Genomic DNA, 17,592 nt, shown 5'->3' on the forward strand with positions numbered 1-17,592 from the left:
ACCATTAAGCTGGGGGATTAGCTGGCTCAATGAAGAGTGCAGGAGAGCATATCTAAAAATTATGCGTCTGCCTGGTGAAGCTGCAACACAGGGTTACTTGCATGTCAAACAGCTAAAGCAGCATGCGATAGATAACTAAGATCCTACATAACTAAGGAACCGGTTCTGGGGGCGGTGGGACCATTACAAATCAGATGGTCTATGCCTGGCAGGACTGGAACCAATGTCCTGGGGGGTGCTTTTGCTAACACTGTTGGGGAGGTTTTAAACTAATGTGGCAGGGGGATGGGAACCAGATTAGCAAGTTAGAGGTCAATAAAGAGGCAGCAACTAAAGTCAGTAAGGTACTAGATAATAAACTCAATGTGACTAAGGGGAAGAGTAGACAGGGAAGAGATGATGAACGCAAAGGGACAGGTGGTCTGAGGTGCATTTGTTTTAATGCGAGAAGTGTAACCGGTAAGGCAGATGAATTTAGGGCTTGGATTAGTACCTGGGAATATGATATTGGTATTACTGAGACTTGGTTGAGGGAAGGGCAAGACTGGCAACTAAATATCCCAGGGTATAGATGCTTCAGGAGGGATGGAGAGGGAGGTAAAAGGGGTGGAGGAGTTGCATCACTGGTCAGAGATGATATCACAGCTATGATTAAGGAGGGCACGATGGAGGATTCGAGCACTGAGGCAATATGGGTAGAGCTAAGAAATAGGAAGAGTGCACTAACATTGTTGGGACTTTACTACAGGCCTCCCAAAAGCGAGCGTGAAGTAGAGGTACAAATATGTAGACAGATTATAGAAAAATGTAGGAGCAATAGGGTGGTCGTGATGGGGGATTTTAACTTCCCCAACATTGAATGGGACTCATGTAGTGTTGGAGGCGTAGATGGAGCAGAATTTGTAAGGAGCATCCAGGAGAGTTTTTTAGAGCAGTATGTAAATAGTCCAACTCGGGAAGGGGCCGTACTGGACCTGGTATTGGGGAATGATCCCGGCCAGGTGGTTGAAGTTTCAGTTGGTGATTACTTTGGGAATAGCGATCACAATTCCGTAAGTTTTAGAATACTCATGGACAAGGGCGAGAGTGGTCCTAAAGAAAGAGTGCTAAATTGGGGAAAGGCCAAGCATAACAAAATTCGGCAGGAGCTAGGGAATGTGGATTGGGAGCACTTGTTTAAGGGTAAATCCACATTTGAAATGTGGGAGTCTTTAAAGGAAAGGTTGATTGGAGTGCAGGACAGACATGTCCCTGTGAAAATGAGGGATAGAAATGGCAAGATTAGGGAACCATGCATGACAGGTGGAATTGTGAGACTAGCTAAGATGAAAAAGGAAGCATACATAAGATCTAGACGACTTAAAACTGATGAAGCTTTGGAGGAATATTGGGAAAGTAGTACAAATCTCAACGTGCAATAAAGAGGGCTAAAAGGGGTCATGGAATATCTTTGGCTAACAGGGTTAAGGAAAATCCCAAAGCCTTTTATTCGTATATAAGGAGCAAGAGGGTAACGAGAGAAAGAATTGGCCCACTCAAAGACAAAAGAGGGAATTTATGCGTGGAGTCAGAGGAAATGGGTGAGATTCTTAATGAGTACTTTGCATAGGTATTCACCAAGGAGAGGGACATGACGGATGTTGAGGTGAGGGATGGATGTTTAAATACTCTTGGTCAAGTTTGCATAAGGAAGGGGGAAATTCTGGGTATTCTAAAAGGCATTAAAGTGGACAAGTCCCCAGGTCCGGATGGGATCTTTCCCAGGTTACTGAGGAAAGCGAGGGACGAAATAGCTGGGGCCTTAACAGATATCTTTGCAGCATCCTTGAGCATGGGTGAGGTCCCGGAGGACTGGAGAATTGCTAATGTTGTCCCCTTGTTTAAGAAGGGCAGCAGGGATAATCCAGGGATTATAGACCTGTGAGCTTGATGTCAGTGGTAGGCAAACTGTTGGAGAAGATACTGAGGGATAGGATCTATTCACATTTGGCAGAAAATAGACTTATCAGTGATAGGCAGCATGGTTTTGTGCAGGGAAGGTCATGTCTTACAAACCTAATAGAATTTGAGGAAGTGACAACGTTAACTGATGAGGGAAGGGCTGTAGATGTCATAAACATGGACTTCAGTAAGGTGTTTGATAAAGTTTCCCATGGCAGGTTGATGGAAAAAGTGAAGTTGCATGGGGTTCAGGGTGCACTAGCTAGATGGATAAAGAACTGGCTGGGCAACAGGAGACACAGAGTAGTGGTGGAAAGGAGTGTCTCAAAATGGAGACGGGTGACTAGTGGTTTTCCACAGGGATCCATGCTCGGACCACTGTTGTTTGTGATATACATAAATGATCTGGATGAAGGTATAGATGGTCTGATTAGCAAGTTTGCAGATGATACTAAGATTGGTGGAGTTGCAGATAGCGAGGAGGACTGTCAGAGAATACAGCAAAATATAAATAGATTGGAGAGTTGGGCAGATGGAGTTCAATCCAGGCAAATGCGAGATGGTGCATTTTGGAAGATCCAATTCAAGAACGGACTATACGGTCAATGGAAGAGTCCTGGGGAAAATTGATGTACAGAGAGATCTGGGAGTTCAGGTCCATTGTACCCTGAAGGTGGCAACGCAGGTCGATAGAGTGGTCAAGAAGACATACAGCATGCTTGCCTTCATCGGACGGGGTATTGAGTACAAGAGTCGGCAGGTCATGTTACAGTTGTATAGGACTTTGGTTAGGCCACATTTGGAATACTGCGTGCAGTTCTGGTCGCCAGAAGGATGTGGATGCTTTAGAGAGGATGCAGAGGAGGTTCGCCAGGATGTTGCCTGATATGGAGGGTGCTAGCTTTGAAGAAAGATTGAGTAGATTAGGATTGTTTTCGTTGGAAAGACGGGGGGACCTGGTTGAGGTCTTCAAAATTGAGAGGTATGTACAGGGTGGATAGCAACAAGCTTTTTCCAAGAGTGGGGGTGTCAATTACAAGGGGTCACGATTTCAAGGGGAGAGGGGGAAAGTTTAAGGGAGATGTGCGTGGAAAGTTTTTTACGCAGAGGGTGGTGGGTGCCTGGAACGCTTTGCCAGCGGAGGTGGTAGAGGCGGGCAAGTGGGTACTCTAAATTTATTTTTAAAAGTAATTGAAATATAGATTACAATTACCACTTAAAAATTCTTAACTATAGTGAATACCTTAACTCCTAACTGATACTTTCTCTGTCTCCAATCAAGCAAAGCCCATCACGGGTGAAAAAAAACGTTTAAATAAAGTTAGCAATCACAGGATTGTTTGCTGTTTTCTGGATAGAAAGTATTTTGAAAGACTGCTTGAAAAGAGAGAGATCCTTTCAGTAAACATCCTGCCTTCTGAAAAACTGCTGTTCAGCTTGCAGCTTCCAGAAACTAACTAAGCAAAAACTTCCTGCTACAACCTGGCTCCTTCCGTTAACTTCATCATCTTTATCCCACTCCAATCCCACAACCTACTCAAATTTATACACAATGGGCTGGGATCTTCTGCCCCGACTTGCCGCAAGAATGCCACGGCAAGACGCTGACAATGGAGAAATTCATTGACCTTGGGCAGGATTCTCCGTCACCGGGCAAACGCGGCTGCGGAATCCTGCCCAATGTTTCTAATTATCTACTCCAGGGAATCTCCAGAAATCAGAATAAAATTCCATTAGACCTCTCCTTGTAAACATAAACATGGTTTGAAAGAATGATTGTCTCACTTTTACAACATCTTAATTGCAATAGATTAATTGCACCTTTTGCAGCCACCAAGTATGTATTTTAAACCAGGAGTTTAAAAAGATAATGCTGTGTGTGTGTGTGTGTGTGTGTATATATATATATATATATATATATTTATATTATATACCAATGCCTTGCAGTCATTACACTTCTATCTCACCATTAAATATAAAAAGCAAGATGAAAAACTAACTTCATTTTCCCAAGCCTTTCAACTTTAAACATTGCTCATTACTAAACACGGCTAATACCAAGTTACATATCTTATTGCATTTAGATATGCAAATGTAAGCATGAGTATAGTTCATTTGTCTTCTCCAACTTTGAACGTTTAATTCTTCTCATTTCAAAGTCGTGCAAAGCATCTGCAATCACTTTTCTCTTCTTACTGCATGTTTAATTTTCAAGTTAAACGTTGGACCAATAAACTAATTTCTAAACAGTCTTGCATTACAATCTTTAAACTTGTCCAAAAACTTTAATGGACTAAGGTTTGTATGTACAATTGTTTCTGATTACTTGTTCGCAACATAAATGTCAAAATGTTGCAACACCAATATCAAACTCAACGACTCCTTCCCAAGGTTACATACTTCATAACCGGCCTTTCTATCTTTCATTGCCTTCCTGTAATAGAACAGCATCATTATCCACATCACTTGCATCAATTGCCAACTTAAATTGCTTGGCATAATCAGGTGTCGCCAACTCTGTGTGGTGGTTTACACAGTTCTCAGATTGTTAAATGCCTCCTGACATTCTGACATCCAATGAAATTCCCTGTGTTTCTTCAGAAGTTCAATCAGTGAAGCAATCACACTAAAATTTGGTATGGATTTCCGAAAGAAACCACTCATGCCCAGGAACCTCCGATCTTTTTGTTGATGATATTGGGAATTCCCCAACAGGTTTTGTTTTCACATTCCATGGAGCTATCTCACCTTGTCCAACCCTCCCTTCCCTCCTCCCTTTCCACCCTTTCCCTTCCGTCCCTCACTCCTTTCCCCCTATTTCCGTTACCTTCCCTCCATAACCCGTCCTCTTTCCCCCCCCTTCGCCACCCTCCCACCATTCCTTCCGCTCCCTTTTCATTCCCTCTCTGACCTTACCTCCTCTGCCTTTCACGACTCTTCCTTCCCTTTCTTTCCCTCCCCTCCCAACCCATCCCCTCCCCTCCCCTCACAACCCATCCCCTCCCCTCTCCGATATCTCCTCCCCATCTTGCCCTTTTCCCCAACATTCCCTTGCCTCTACTGTTTATATCGCGCTGCCATGACACACTTATAATAATCTTTATTATTGTCACAAGTAGGCTTACTGCAATGAAGTTATTGTGGAAATCCCTAGTCGCCACATTCTGGCGCCTGTTCGGATACACCGAGGGAGAATTCAGAATGTCCAATTCACCTAACAAGCACGTCTTTTGAGACTTTGTGGGAGGAAACCGGAGCACCCGGAGGAAACCCACACAGACACAGGGAGAACGTGCAGACTCCGCACAGACAGTGACCAAGCCGGGTCCTGGCCCTGGCACTGTGAAGCAACAGTGCTAAGAACTGTGCTACCGTACCACTTCACCCCTCACCCTTCCTTTTCCCCTTCCCCTCCCATCACCCACAACATCTCTAATTCCTTTCTACGCCTTCAAACCCACCGCACCATTTCCTAATATTCAACCCCTTTGCCCCCCCCACCACCTTATTGGACAGCAGGAAGTGTCTGTCCAGACACAAACCCTCACTCGTGCAATGAGACGAATATCATTACCTCAAGATGTGCATTTGTTCCAGAACCCAAGCTAATTGTGAACATTTCACTGAAAGAACCTCCCAAATTCCCCACATTCAGTTAACTCCCCGGTTCCAGATGTTTGCCCCACACGGCTTCTACTGGGCCTGGGGCCTACACCTGGCTTCATCACAGACTGCTGGGAAGTCTGGAAACTAAGGAATTGAATGGGAGGAATCAGGAAGGTCATCCTGTGTTTTGATCCAGGAGGGATGTCCTGCTGCTGGTGAGAGAAACAGACACAAGGGCCGTGTCGGTCCATTCGAGGGATTGACCTCCCACACATGACGTGCCAGAGACTGGACTCTACATCAGTCAGATGAAGCATTCCACAACTATGGAGATGTCATCAAAGTAGTTCAGAGGGACAGGACCTCGGCTCCTCCATCAGGCTCAGCATTAACTGGAATGGTGACTGAAGGGGACCAGGAGCTGTCGCTTGTGTCTCCATAGAGATCTGGGTGAGGGAGAAGAGGAGAAAATGATACACATGTACTCTGTGATTCAGTGTTGACCAGTGTCTGCACATTGGTCGGCTCTGGGGATGAAATCTTATGATCAACTAAATTTCTCATTGGGTATTAAGAACAAATGCTGAGATTGACTGTAAACCCGTCTAATGGGGTCTGAACCACTCCGTAAACAGCAGTGGGAAAGTGGATCATATGAAAGTGGGAAGAGTTGATCATTCGGTCCAGTCCAGGATGCAGCACATTAGAGCTTCAATTCCGAATTATTATAGATTGACACCGAGCTTCTTTCTTTCTTTCCTTCAGGGTCAAATTTCATCTCGTATCTATAATTCACATTTTTCCCACTGTTCAATCCGCTTGTGCTAGTTCTCTTTGTGCCGTTTGCTTTCCAATTCCTTTGGGACAGGCCTCGTGCAAGTTCATCTGGATTGAGTGGAGATCCCCATTTTGTTTAGAATCCAGTTCCTCAAAGACGAACATTTTCTGATCCTGTCCTTCATCATCTCTCACTTTGACTGACTATTTGATCCAACAAAGCTGCTGTGATCTCCATTGCTGGTGAAATCCAGCACTTCCCCATCTGAACAGCACAGCAAGAGGGTGTGGACAAGATGGATTCTGTGTATATGTCCTATGTCTGTGCTGACACTGGCCAGGGCTGGCAATGAGCTGTCAGCAAACACACCACCTCTGTTGGGCTCTTTAAAGTTGGTCTGAAATGAAGAAATTGAAGAGGTCAAAGGTGAGAAATTCTAATATTTGCAAAATTTCTACTGCAACCAGATGGAAATGTTAAAGTCGGACGGGAGTGGGCTGATCACAGGAGACTATTGGAAACAAAAATAATGACATTTTCTGCACCCTGGAGTTTCAGAGAGCAGCAGAACACCAGAAACCTGCGGCTAGAAAGGGGAATGGAGCTTGGAGCAACTTGCAATGTCCAAACTACCCATTTATTAATAATATAGAATGAAATGTTCATTTAATTTTCATCCTCTTTATGACTCCATTTCCTTCATTCCAAGCAGGAGTCCAATCATGTTCCCTCTGAGCTACAAGAACACAGCGGCTGGTAAGTGCTCCCATTGAGGCCTGGGCTCCGGTTTGGTTGGTTACAAAGCCCCTCGGACTGGTGCTGAGATGGGCCAAGAGGCCGGCACCTTGGGCTGTAACACATTCTGCTAACTTTTACCAGCTTGTCGTTGGCTGGATTGGTGTCCAGCGGGGCTGCCATTGAAATTGAGGGGAATAGGCATTGGACTGGCTCCCAAACCCATTTTCGTTGACATGGAACTTTCACAGAGAGTGGCCTGGGAAGCATCTCTGAAGGCTGTCGGCAGCATTGAGACCTTGCCCAATGGGGAGTGAGGAGGTGGCCTATTATGGGACCTCCTTCCAGTAGATTGTGCCCACAGCCTACACTGATGGCAGGTCTGCCCTCAGAACCTTCATTTTTTTCCAATGTTGGGGGCACAAAGCCCCTTCGATTTACACTCCCCTGGGATCAGAGGACTGAGTTGAGAGGGAATGTCAGTGACACTGAGAATTCTTAAACAGTAAAGCAGGAATATATGACAGGAAGTGGAATAGAATAGGTTAATCCAGAGCAATGTTCTAAATTCAGTCACAATTATGCATGTGTGTAGATATTGGGAGACGGTAAGTTTAGGAATAACTTCACACAAACATCGATTAAGGTTAGTTGGTGGAGGCAGGCGGCAGGAAAATTCTTGCAGATTCCCCTGATTGAACGGTGGAAATTTGCTGAGGCCGGGGCAGAGCAGGAATGGGGTTGGATTGAGGCCGGGATATTTCAACTTCCTCTGTTCCCTGAAACCACTCGATTCACTCTAACAGGAAGGGGCTTCAGAGGCAGAAAGTGAAGGAGTCATCAGGAGCATCAGGATGGGATCATGGGAGATATTATTGGAGAGGGCATGATGGGTAAGTATTGGAAATAACATGAGCTCGGTATGTACAGAGTAAGGTTCCTCCCAAGAGGGATCGTTGAGAATTCCCTGGTCAGGTAGAACTTGGGTCAAACATTGGCCAGAATTCTCAGGTCGTCAGGATTCACTTTTCCCCCTGGCAGCGCACCCCCGCCAGCGGGCTGTGCGGAAATCCCATTGACAAGAGGCGGGTAGATAGAATCTCGCCACTGGCGAATGGCGCGCAATAGAGAGACACACGGTGGGGGGGGGGGACTGCCTATAATGTATACATCCTTCGAACACATTCCGTCAAACACTCCCTGGACAGGGTTTGTACTGATTACTGAACAAATTCTCTTTTGCATTGACCCACTAAACATTCCCAGGCATAAGTTTGATACAGAGTAAAGTACCTGAGATGTTTTATCAAATATTTAGATATCAGGACTGAATTTCATCTCGTCTACAATTCATATCTTCACTTTGATATTTCAGTACTAATTATCTTTGAACTTCCAATCCCTTTGTAATTGGCCTTTATGTGTTAACCTGCATTGACTCTTGGCCTACAGGCATTCTGGATTACATCTGGACACAAACCTTTCTGACACATGGATCTGCTCTGACTGTGCCCTTCCCTGGGGAACCTCCGCTTATTCAGAATCCAACAGCTCAAAGCTTTGTACTTTTTGATTCTCTCCTTCACTATCTATTGTGTCGAGTGACTTTGATTCAACAGACCTGCCATTATTGCCCTCCACGGGAAATCCAGCATTTCCCATCTGCACTGCAGCTGTTGATGAGTGTGAGTGGACACCTGCTTCTTCTTTTCTGCCACAGTCCTGGAAATGTGTTGTCAGGAATTCCGGGACATCTGGAGGACAGGCCCGGTTTTGAAAGATGTGCTAAAATAAAGAAATTGCAGCAGTCAAAGATGGGATAATCCTTATGTTTGACATGACCCGCCTACAATATTCCATATGGAACCAGTAGGAAATCATAAAACAGGATGGGAGCGGACAGACGCTGATCACTCAATGTTGCGAGTCAAATATGTTTGTGTCACAGAATAAATTAAATCACAGACACTCCAGTGTTTCATGCCACAGCACAATGCAAGAAACCTGTGGGTAGAGGGGGACATTGCTTCACAAGAGGGAGTTTTTCAGCCATTAATGAAAAAGAACATGGAAAGGTGGATGTAGGGGAACGATTCAGGTAATGATAACCAGAATGTGACAAGCGATAGAGCATACAAACCGGGTCAGAGAAGGGAGAAATGGAAAAAGACAGCTCTCTATCTGAATGCTCACAGCACGAGATGGATGAATTGATAGCACAATTGCAAATCCATGTGGAACCCATTACAGAGACATAGACCCAAACGTGATTGAGGCTGCAAACTGAATTTTCAATGATTTTTGGCATTATCGAAGGACTGAAAGGAAAAGGAGGGGCTGGTGTGGCTCTGATATAAATGCTGACGTCAGTACAGTTTTGAGGAATGATCTTGCCTCAGAAGATCAAGTTGTACAATCAGTTTATGTGGAGTTTTAAAAAAAAATTTTAAAAAAAATTTTATTAAAGGTTTTCATAAAATATCAATAACAAAATGAGAAAGAAAAAAGAACCCAACAGGGTTAAGTACCCCCCAAACCCCTCCCCCCGTACCTAAATAATAAATTAACATTAACACCCCGACTTAAGACAACAGGTGTATACACCCCCTCAGACCCTTCCAGTGTAAATAACATAAACAAAAATAAAGCAAACCCCCCTCCCCCCCCAAGCTGCTGCTGCCATTGACCAATGTCTATCGTTCTGCCAGAAAGTCTAAGAACGGTTGCCACCGCCTAAAGAACCCTTGTACCGACCCTCTCAAGGCGAATTTCACCCTCTCCAATTTAATGAACCCTGCCATATCGCTGATCCAGGATTCCACGCTTGGGGACCTCGTATCTTTCCACTGAAGGAGAATCCTTCGCCGGGCTACCAGGGACGCAAAGGCCAGAATTCTGGCCTCTTTCGCCTCCTGCACTCCCGGCTCCTCTGCCACCCCAAATATTGCGAGCCCCCAGCCCGGTTTGACCCTGGATCCTACCACCCTCGACACGGTCCTCACTACGCCCTTCCAAAATTCCTCCAGCGCTGGGCATGCCCAGAACATATGGGTGTGATTTGCTGGGCTCCCTGAGCACCTAACACACCTGTCCTCACCCCCAAAGAACCGGCTCATCCTTGTCCCGGTCATGTGTGTCCTGTGCAGCACCTTAAACTGTATGAGACTGAGCCTCGTGCATGAAGAGGAAGAGTTCACCCTCCCTAGGGCATCTGCCCACGCCCCCTCTTCGATCTCCTCTCCCAACTCCTCCTCCCACTTACCTTTCAACTCCACCACTGAGGCCTCCTCCTCCTCCTGCATCACCTGGTAAGTTTCCGAGATCTTCCCCACTCCCACTCACCCCCCCGAGAGCACCCTGTCCTGTACTGTGTGGGGCAGTAGCCGTGGGAATTCCACCACCTGCCGTCTGGCAAACGCCCTTACCTGTAAGTACCTGAAGGTGTTCCCCGGGGGGAGCCCGTACTTCTCCTCCAGCTCACCCAAGCTCGCGAACTTCCCGTCCACAAACAGGTCCCCCAACTTTCGTATGCCTGCCCTGTGCCACCCCGAGAACCCTCCACCTGTTCTTCCTGGGACGAACCGGTGGTTCCCTCGTAATGGGGTCCACGCTGAGGCCCTAACTTCCCCCCCATGCCGCCTCCACTGCCCCCAAATTTTGAGGGCCGCCACCACCACCGGGCCCGTGGTATACCTCCTTGGAGGGAGTGGCAGCAGCGCCGTTGCCAGCGCCCCCAGACTCGTACCCACACAGGACACCATCTCCAGCCTCTTCCATGCAGCCCCCTCCCCCTCCATCACCCACTTGCGCACCAGTGTCGCATTGGCGGCCCAGTAGTACCCACAGAAGTTGGGCAGCGCCAGCCCCCCTCCTATCTCTACTCCGCTCCAGGAACACCCTTCTCACCCTCGGAGTCCCTCGCGCCCACACAAACCCCATTATACTCCTGTTAACCCGCCTGAAAAAAGCCTTCGGGATAAACACGGGGAGGCACTGGAACAGGAACAAAAACCTTGGGAGCACCGTCATTTTGATTGACTGCACCCTAGCCGCCAGGGACAGCGGCAACGTGTCCCACCTCTTGAACTCCTCCTCCATTTGCTCCACCAGCCTTGTAAAGTTAAGCCTATGCAGGGCCCCCCAGCTCCTGGCCACCTGGACCCCCAAATATCTGAAACTCCTCTCCACCCTTTTTAGTGGGAGCTCGCCAATCCCCCTCTCCTGGTCCCCTAGCTGAACTATGAACAGCTCGCTCTTCCCCATATTGAGCTTGTACCCCGAAAAGTCCCCGAATTCCCTAAGCATCCTCATTACCTCTGGCATTCCTCCCACCGGGTCTGCCACATACAGCAGCAGGTCGTCCGCATAAAGCGACACCCTATGCTCCTCCCCACCCCGCACCAACCCCCTCCAGTTCCTTGACTCTCAGTGCCATAGCCAGGGGTTCAATCGCCAGTGCGAAGAGCAGGGGGGACAGGGGACACCCCTGTCTCGTCCCTCAGTGCAACCGAAAGTACTCGGACCTCCTCCTATTTGTGGCCACACTCGCCATCGGGACCTCGTACAACAGCCTAACCCACCTGACAAACCCCTCCCCAAACCCGAACCTCTTCAGCACCTCCCACAGGTACCCCCACTCTACCCTATCGAAGGCTTTCTCAGCGTCCATCGCCACCACTATCTCCGCCTCCCCCTCCCTCGCCGGCATCATGATAACGTTCAAAAGTGTCCGCACATTCGCGTTCAACTGTCTCCCCTTCACAAACCCCGCCTGGTCTTCATGGATGATTTGCGGCACACAATCCTCAATCCTCGTGGCTAAGACCTTCGCCAGCACTTTGGCATCTACATTTAGCAAGGAAATCGATCTGTAAGACCCACATTGCAGGGGATCCTTGTCCCGCTTCAGGATCAAGGAGATCAGTGCCCGGGACATCATCGGGGGTAAAGCCCCCCACCCTCCCTTGCCTCATTAAAGGTCCTAACTAACAGCGGGCCCAACAGGTCCATATATTTTTTATAGAACTCGACCGGGATACCGTCTGGCCCCGGTGCCTACCCCGCCTGCATGCTTCCTATCCCTTTGATCAGCTCCTCCAGCCCAATCGGGGCCACCAGTCCCTCTTCCACCTTTGGAAACCTCAATTGGTCCAGGAAACGGCCATCCCTCCCTCCTCCCGTGGGGGCTCGGATCGGTACAATTCCTCGTAGAAGTCCCTGAAGACCCCATTGATGCCAACCCCACTCCGCACCACGCTCCCTCCCCTGTCCTTAACTCCCCCGATCTCCCTAGCTGCGTCCCGCTTCCGAAGCTGATGCGCCAGCATCCGGCTTGCCTTTTCCCCATACTCGTAGACTGCCCCCTGGGCCTTCCTCCACTGCACCTCCGCCTTCCTGGTGGTCACCAGGTCGAATTCGGCCTGGAGGCTGCGCCTCTTCCTCAACAATCCTTCCTCAGGTTCTTCCGCATACCTCCTGTCTACCCTCACCATCTCCCCCCACCAGCCTCTCCCTCTCCCCCTGCTCCCTCTGCTCCTTGTGGGCCCTGATGGAGATCAGCTCTCCCCTTACCACCGCCTTCAGTGCCTCCCATACCATCCCCACTCGGACCTCCCCGTTGTCGTTGGTCTCCAAGTACCTCTCTATACTTCCTCGGACCCGCTCGCTCACCTCCTCGTCCGCCAACAGCCCCACCTCCAAGTGCCACATCGGGTGCTGGTCCCTCTCCTCCCCCATCTCCAAGTCCACCCAATGCGGGGCGTGGTCCGAAATGGCTATTGCCGAATACTCGGTATCCTCTGCTCTCGCTATCAGTGCCCTACTCAAAATGAAAACGTCGATTCGAGAACAAACCTTATGGACATGTGAGAAGAATGAAAATTCCCTAGCCCCCGGCCTTGCAAATCTCCAAGGGTCCACCCCTCCCATTTGGTCCATAAACCCCCTCAACACTCTAGCCACCGCCGGCTTCCTACCCGTCCTAGACCTGGAGCGATCCAGTGCAGGATCCAACACCGTGTTAAAGTCTCCCCCCATTATCAGGCCCCCCACTTCCAAGTCTGGGATCCGACCCAACATACGCTGCATAAAACCCGCATCGTCCCAGTTCAGAGCATACACATTGACCAGTACCACCCTCTCTCCCTGCAACTTACCACTTACCATTATGTACCTACCGCCATTATCTGCCACAATGCTCGACGCCTCGAATAATACCTTCTTTCCCACCAAGATCGCCACCCCTCGATTTTTGGCATCTAGCCCCGAGTGAAACACCTGACCTACCCACCCTTTCCTCAATCTTACCTGGTCTGCCACCTTCAGGTGTGTCTCCTGGAGCATAACCACATCCGCCTTGAGCCCCTTCAGGTGCGCGAACATGCGAGCCCGCTTAACCGGCCCATTCAGTCCCCTTACATTCCAGGTTATCAGCCGGACTGGGGGCTACCCGTCCCCCTCCCCCGCCGACTAACCATGACCCCTCCTCGGCCAGCCAGGCGCCCGCACTCCACACCCGGCCCGTTCCCCACAGCGGCATACCCCCGTCTCGGCCCACCTCACTCGCTCCAGCTCCTCCTTGATCTTAGCAGCAGCAAATCGATTTCCCCCCCCCCCACCCCCGGCTAGGACCCATCCTAGCTGGTTTACTCCCCCCATTGCACTTCCGCAAGTCAGCTGACTCCTGCTGACCCCCTCCCGCCTCCCCTTTGACTCCTCCCATTGTGTGGCACACCCTCCTCTCCCGCTCCCCATTCACAGGCTCTCCCCCTCCGTTCTAAGCGCGGGAAACAATCTTCGCTTCCCCGTCCCGGTCCCGCCCCCCCCCCCCCCCCACCCCAGTCTTCGGCGCGGGAAAAAATCCCGCGCTCTCCACCTACCAGGCCCCGCCTCCAACCAAAACAATGCCCAACCCACCCCATCCACCCTCCCCAACCCGAAAGAGAAAAACACAGAGAAAAAGAAACCCAAAACAATGCAAAGGCCCCCCCCCCCGAACCAAAAATAGGCATAACATATCCACCGCAGTCCCCAATCGCCCATCCCGACCCTCAGTCTGTGTCCATCTTCTCGGTCTGAACAAAGGCCCACGCCTCCTCTGGAGACTCAAAATAATGGTGCCGGTCCTTGTAGGTAACCCACAGTCGCGCCGGCTGCAACATGCCAAACTTCACCCCCTTCCTGTGCAGCACTGCCTTCGCTCGATTGTACCCGGCCCTCCTCTTCGCCACCTCCGCACTCCAGTCCTGATATATCCGAACCTCCGCTTTCTCCCACCTGCTGCTCCTCTCCTTCTTGGCCCACCTGAGCACACACTCCCGATCGACGAACCGATGGAACCGCACCAGCACCGCCCGCGGAGGCTCGTTAGCCTTGGGCCTCCTTGCCAACATTCTATGGGCCCCTTCCAGCTCCAGGGGCCCCTGGAAGGACCCCGCTCCCATCAGCGAGTTTAACATGGTGACCACATAGGCCCTCATGTCCGGCCCCTCCAGCCCTTCCGGGAGGCCCAGAATCCACAGATTCCTCTGCCTCGACCGATTCTCCATCTCCTCGAACCGCTCCTGCCATTTCTTGTGGAGCGCCTTGTGCGCCTCCACCTTTACCGCCAGGACTAAGATCTCGTCCTCATTGTCAGAGATCTTTTGTTGAGCCTCTCGGATCGCCACCCCCTGGGCCGTCTGTGTCTCCAGCAGCTTATCAATAGAAGCCTTCATCGGCTCTAGCAGGTCCTTTTTAATCTCTCTGAGGCAGCGCTGGATACCCTCCTGTTGCTCCTCCGCCCACTGCCTCCACGCTGCCTGGTCTCCGCCCACCGCCATTTTGTCCTTCTTCCCTCCCTTCTTCTGGTCCACCACCACCTTTTTTGTCACCCCGCCATATACTGACGGGGAACTATTATTAACTCCTTCCCACACCGGGAAACGTCGAAAAAGTGCCCTTGGGGGCCCTGAAAAGAGCCCAAAAGTCTCGAGAGGGAATCCTTTTGGCAGTGTTCGCTTCACCAATCTGCCCCAAAAATGTCTGTGGAAACTCCTGAAAAAGGTCTAAGTGTCCGTTCCAGTCGGGAGCTGCCGAATGCGTGACCTACTCCTCCGTGGCCGCCACCGGAAGCCTCGTCCCTGCTTCTTCAGTGACCCTGGTGAGATCTTTTCACAGTTGTTCCCTCTGCTGTTAGAATTCACTTTTGATAACGGTCCTCAGGTCAGTTTGCAGCTTTAAGCTTGCCCTTCCCCCACTTGCATGCTGGAAGGGGCCCTGTTTATCCTGTTGCAGCCAAATCTTTTACTGTTTCTGCTGGGTTTGGTAGCCAAAAGACATAACATTCCTGGGGGGACACTGTCAGGGGAGTGTTGCAGTCTTCTTGCCACACCGGGAAATGTCAAACAAATGCCGTGGGGACCCTGTAAAAGAGCCCAAAAGTCCGTTCCAAGCGGGAGCTACCGAATATGTGACCTAGCTCTGCATAGCCGCACCCGGAAGTGAGTTTATGTGGAGTTAAACAACAGCAAAGCAAATAACTCACTGGTGGGAGTAGTTTATAGACCCCCTTCAGTAGCGACACTCTGAAACCAAGCAAGGATATTTTATACCTGTTATGTAATGAGACAGGATTAATCAGTGATCTCCTAGTCAAGGATCCTCCAGGCCAGAGTGATGATAACATGCTGGAAGTTCACATTCAGATTGCGGGTGAGCAATGTGAGAATTCCACAGGCTCACCATTCTCTGGGTGAAGATGTTTCTCCTCATCTTAGTCCTAAATGGTCTACTGTGTCCTCATACTGTGACCCCTAGTTCTGGACACTTCCACCATCAGGAACATCCTTCCTGAATTGATGAGACCCCCTGCCCCTTCTTCTGAACTCCAGCAAATATAATGTTAACAGACTCAATCTCTCCTCATACGTCAGTCTCGCCATCCCAGCGATCATCTGGTAGACCTTCGCTGCAGTCCATCCATAGCAAAAACATCTTTGCTCAGATAAAGAGAGCAAAAATGCACGCAATATACCAGGAATGGTCTCATTACTGCCCTTATCTCTGCTCCTGTACTCGAATCCTTTGCTTCAGTGTATTTCCAGCACTGCTTGTGGACCAGGAGAGAAATATTGTTTGCTCCAGGTCCAACAAGTCACACAGTGTAATCTATCCCATAACCAGTGATCTGTCTTCCCCTCACCCAACCACTATCTCTTCCCCAACGCACTATTCACTCTCCATGAACACTGGTGAACCATGCCCCAGAAATCAGGACCAATCTACTGCTACCCCCAGTACTGTAATTCACCTCCGTGATTCTCTCATTCCCTTAGTACACCTACCTGCTCTCATAGGCTGGGGCCTGGTGAAACAGGCTTGCCACCTGTAAGATCTCCATCACATTGCCTGTGGGCAAGAATACATCAGCAGAAAAGATTTCAATATTACTGACAAGGGGAACATATTGTCAATGCTTTTCACATTGAACTGATCAGGACAAATACAATTATATCCAATTTCAAACAATAAAAGCAACTTAAACTGAAGTGTTCTGATTGATATCAAGTCAACTCTGATTGGCCGAGGCGTTGCCATGGAGAATGCAGGAGGAACAATTGTCTCCCCAAACCTCCGCAGAATATAAAAACACGCAGCAACTTGAACACATTCCGTCTTTTTGTATGAAGCTGTGTCACTTCTAGAAAGTGTAAATGACCCACATTTGAGCTCGACTGATTATCTTAAATTGGTTATTAGTGTCTAATTAGTTAGTGTTTGTGTCTAATTAGTTAGTGTTAGTGCTAAATTAGCTAGTGTTAGGGTTAAATTACTGGTCAGCGCACAAACAATTGTTCAACAAGTGCTGCCCAATCACACAATCATATCTAACAGGAGACACTTTATTTTGTGTGGCTGGTTGTGTGGGGTCTGGACTTTGCCGATTATTAACAATCAGAAAAACATGCTGCTTGATTAGATCAGCTGACCATTGGCACTAACGCTTTACGTACCTGGCATCGCACCGGCCGGCACTGAGATTCAGACACAATGTAGATCAAAGTATTTTCAGACTGATGGTGGTTATAAACTCCAGGACACTGAGGGATCCGCTTGGGGCTCTCCCAGTGATGACGTCACCCTTTTGGGGCGTAACCAGGATCACAAACCCGTCTCCAGGTGACAGCACAAAGGAGACAACAGCCAATCACAGCAGCTCGGAATGATGTCACAGAGCAGCTGTGGCCCCTCCCACACCAGATGTAACAGGGTCACATGTCCAGTCTGTCTACAGGCTCATCATATAATCTGTGTTCATGGCCAATCCATCCCGTCTCTGACTCCAGGCACCAGAGGCAACAATTGTTGGAATGATAAGGAGTATCAAGCGATTTGAGTATTGGAGCAATAATTATATCGGGTCAATAACTGGTTAAACCTCCCTCCACAATGGTCCATCAAATATTCCCAGATCATGTAAATCACAGGGTTACATCCAGGATAAAGCGCTTTCTACAAAGTCCCCATCAAACACTCCCAGGACAGGTACAGCA

The 17,592-nt window shown here is 49.0% G+C and overlaps 1 long non-coding RNA gene across 1 annotated transcript; it reads right to left on the reverse strand.

The window, feature by feature from the left end:
* Positions 1 to 5,449: 5,449 nt before the first annotated feature.
* LOC140394878 (uncharacterized) lies at positions 5,450 to 17,188 on the reverse strand. The gene is made up of 3 exons (XR_011936062.1): positions 17,053 to 17,188; positions 8,682 to 8,845; positions 5,450 to 6,722 (listed from the first exon to the last, which is right to left on the reverse strand). It is a non-coding gene; the product is annotated as an uncharacterized lncRNA (long non-coding RNA).
* Between the last annotated feature and the right edge of the window lie 404 nt (positions 17,189 to 17,592).

The sequence above is a fragment of the Scyliorhinus torazame genome, chromosome 18 (genome assembly GCF_047496885.1).
Source record: "Scyliorhinus torazame isolate Kashiwa2021f chromosome 18, sScyTor2.1, whole genome shotgun sequence".
NCBI classification, from domain to species: Eukaryota; Metazoa; Chordata; class Chondrichthyes; order Carcharhiniformes; family Scyliorhinidae; genus Scyliorhinus; species Scyliorhinus torazame.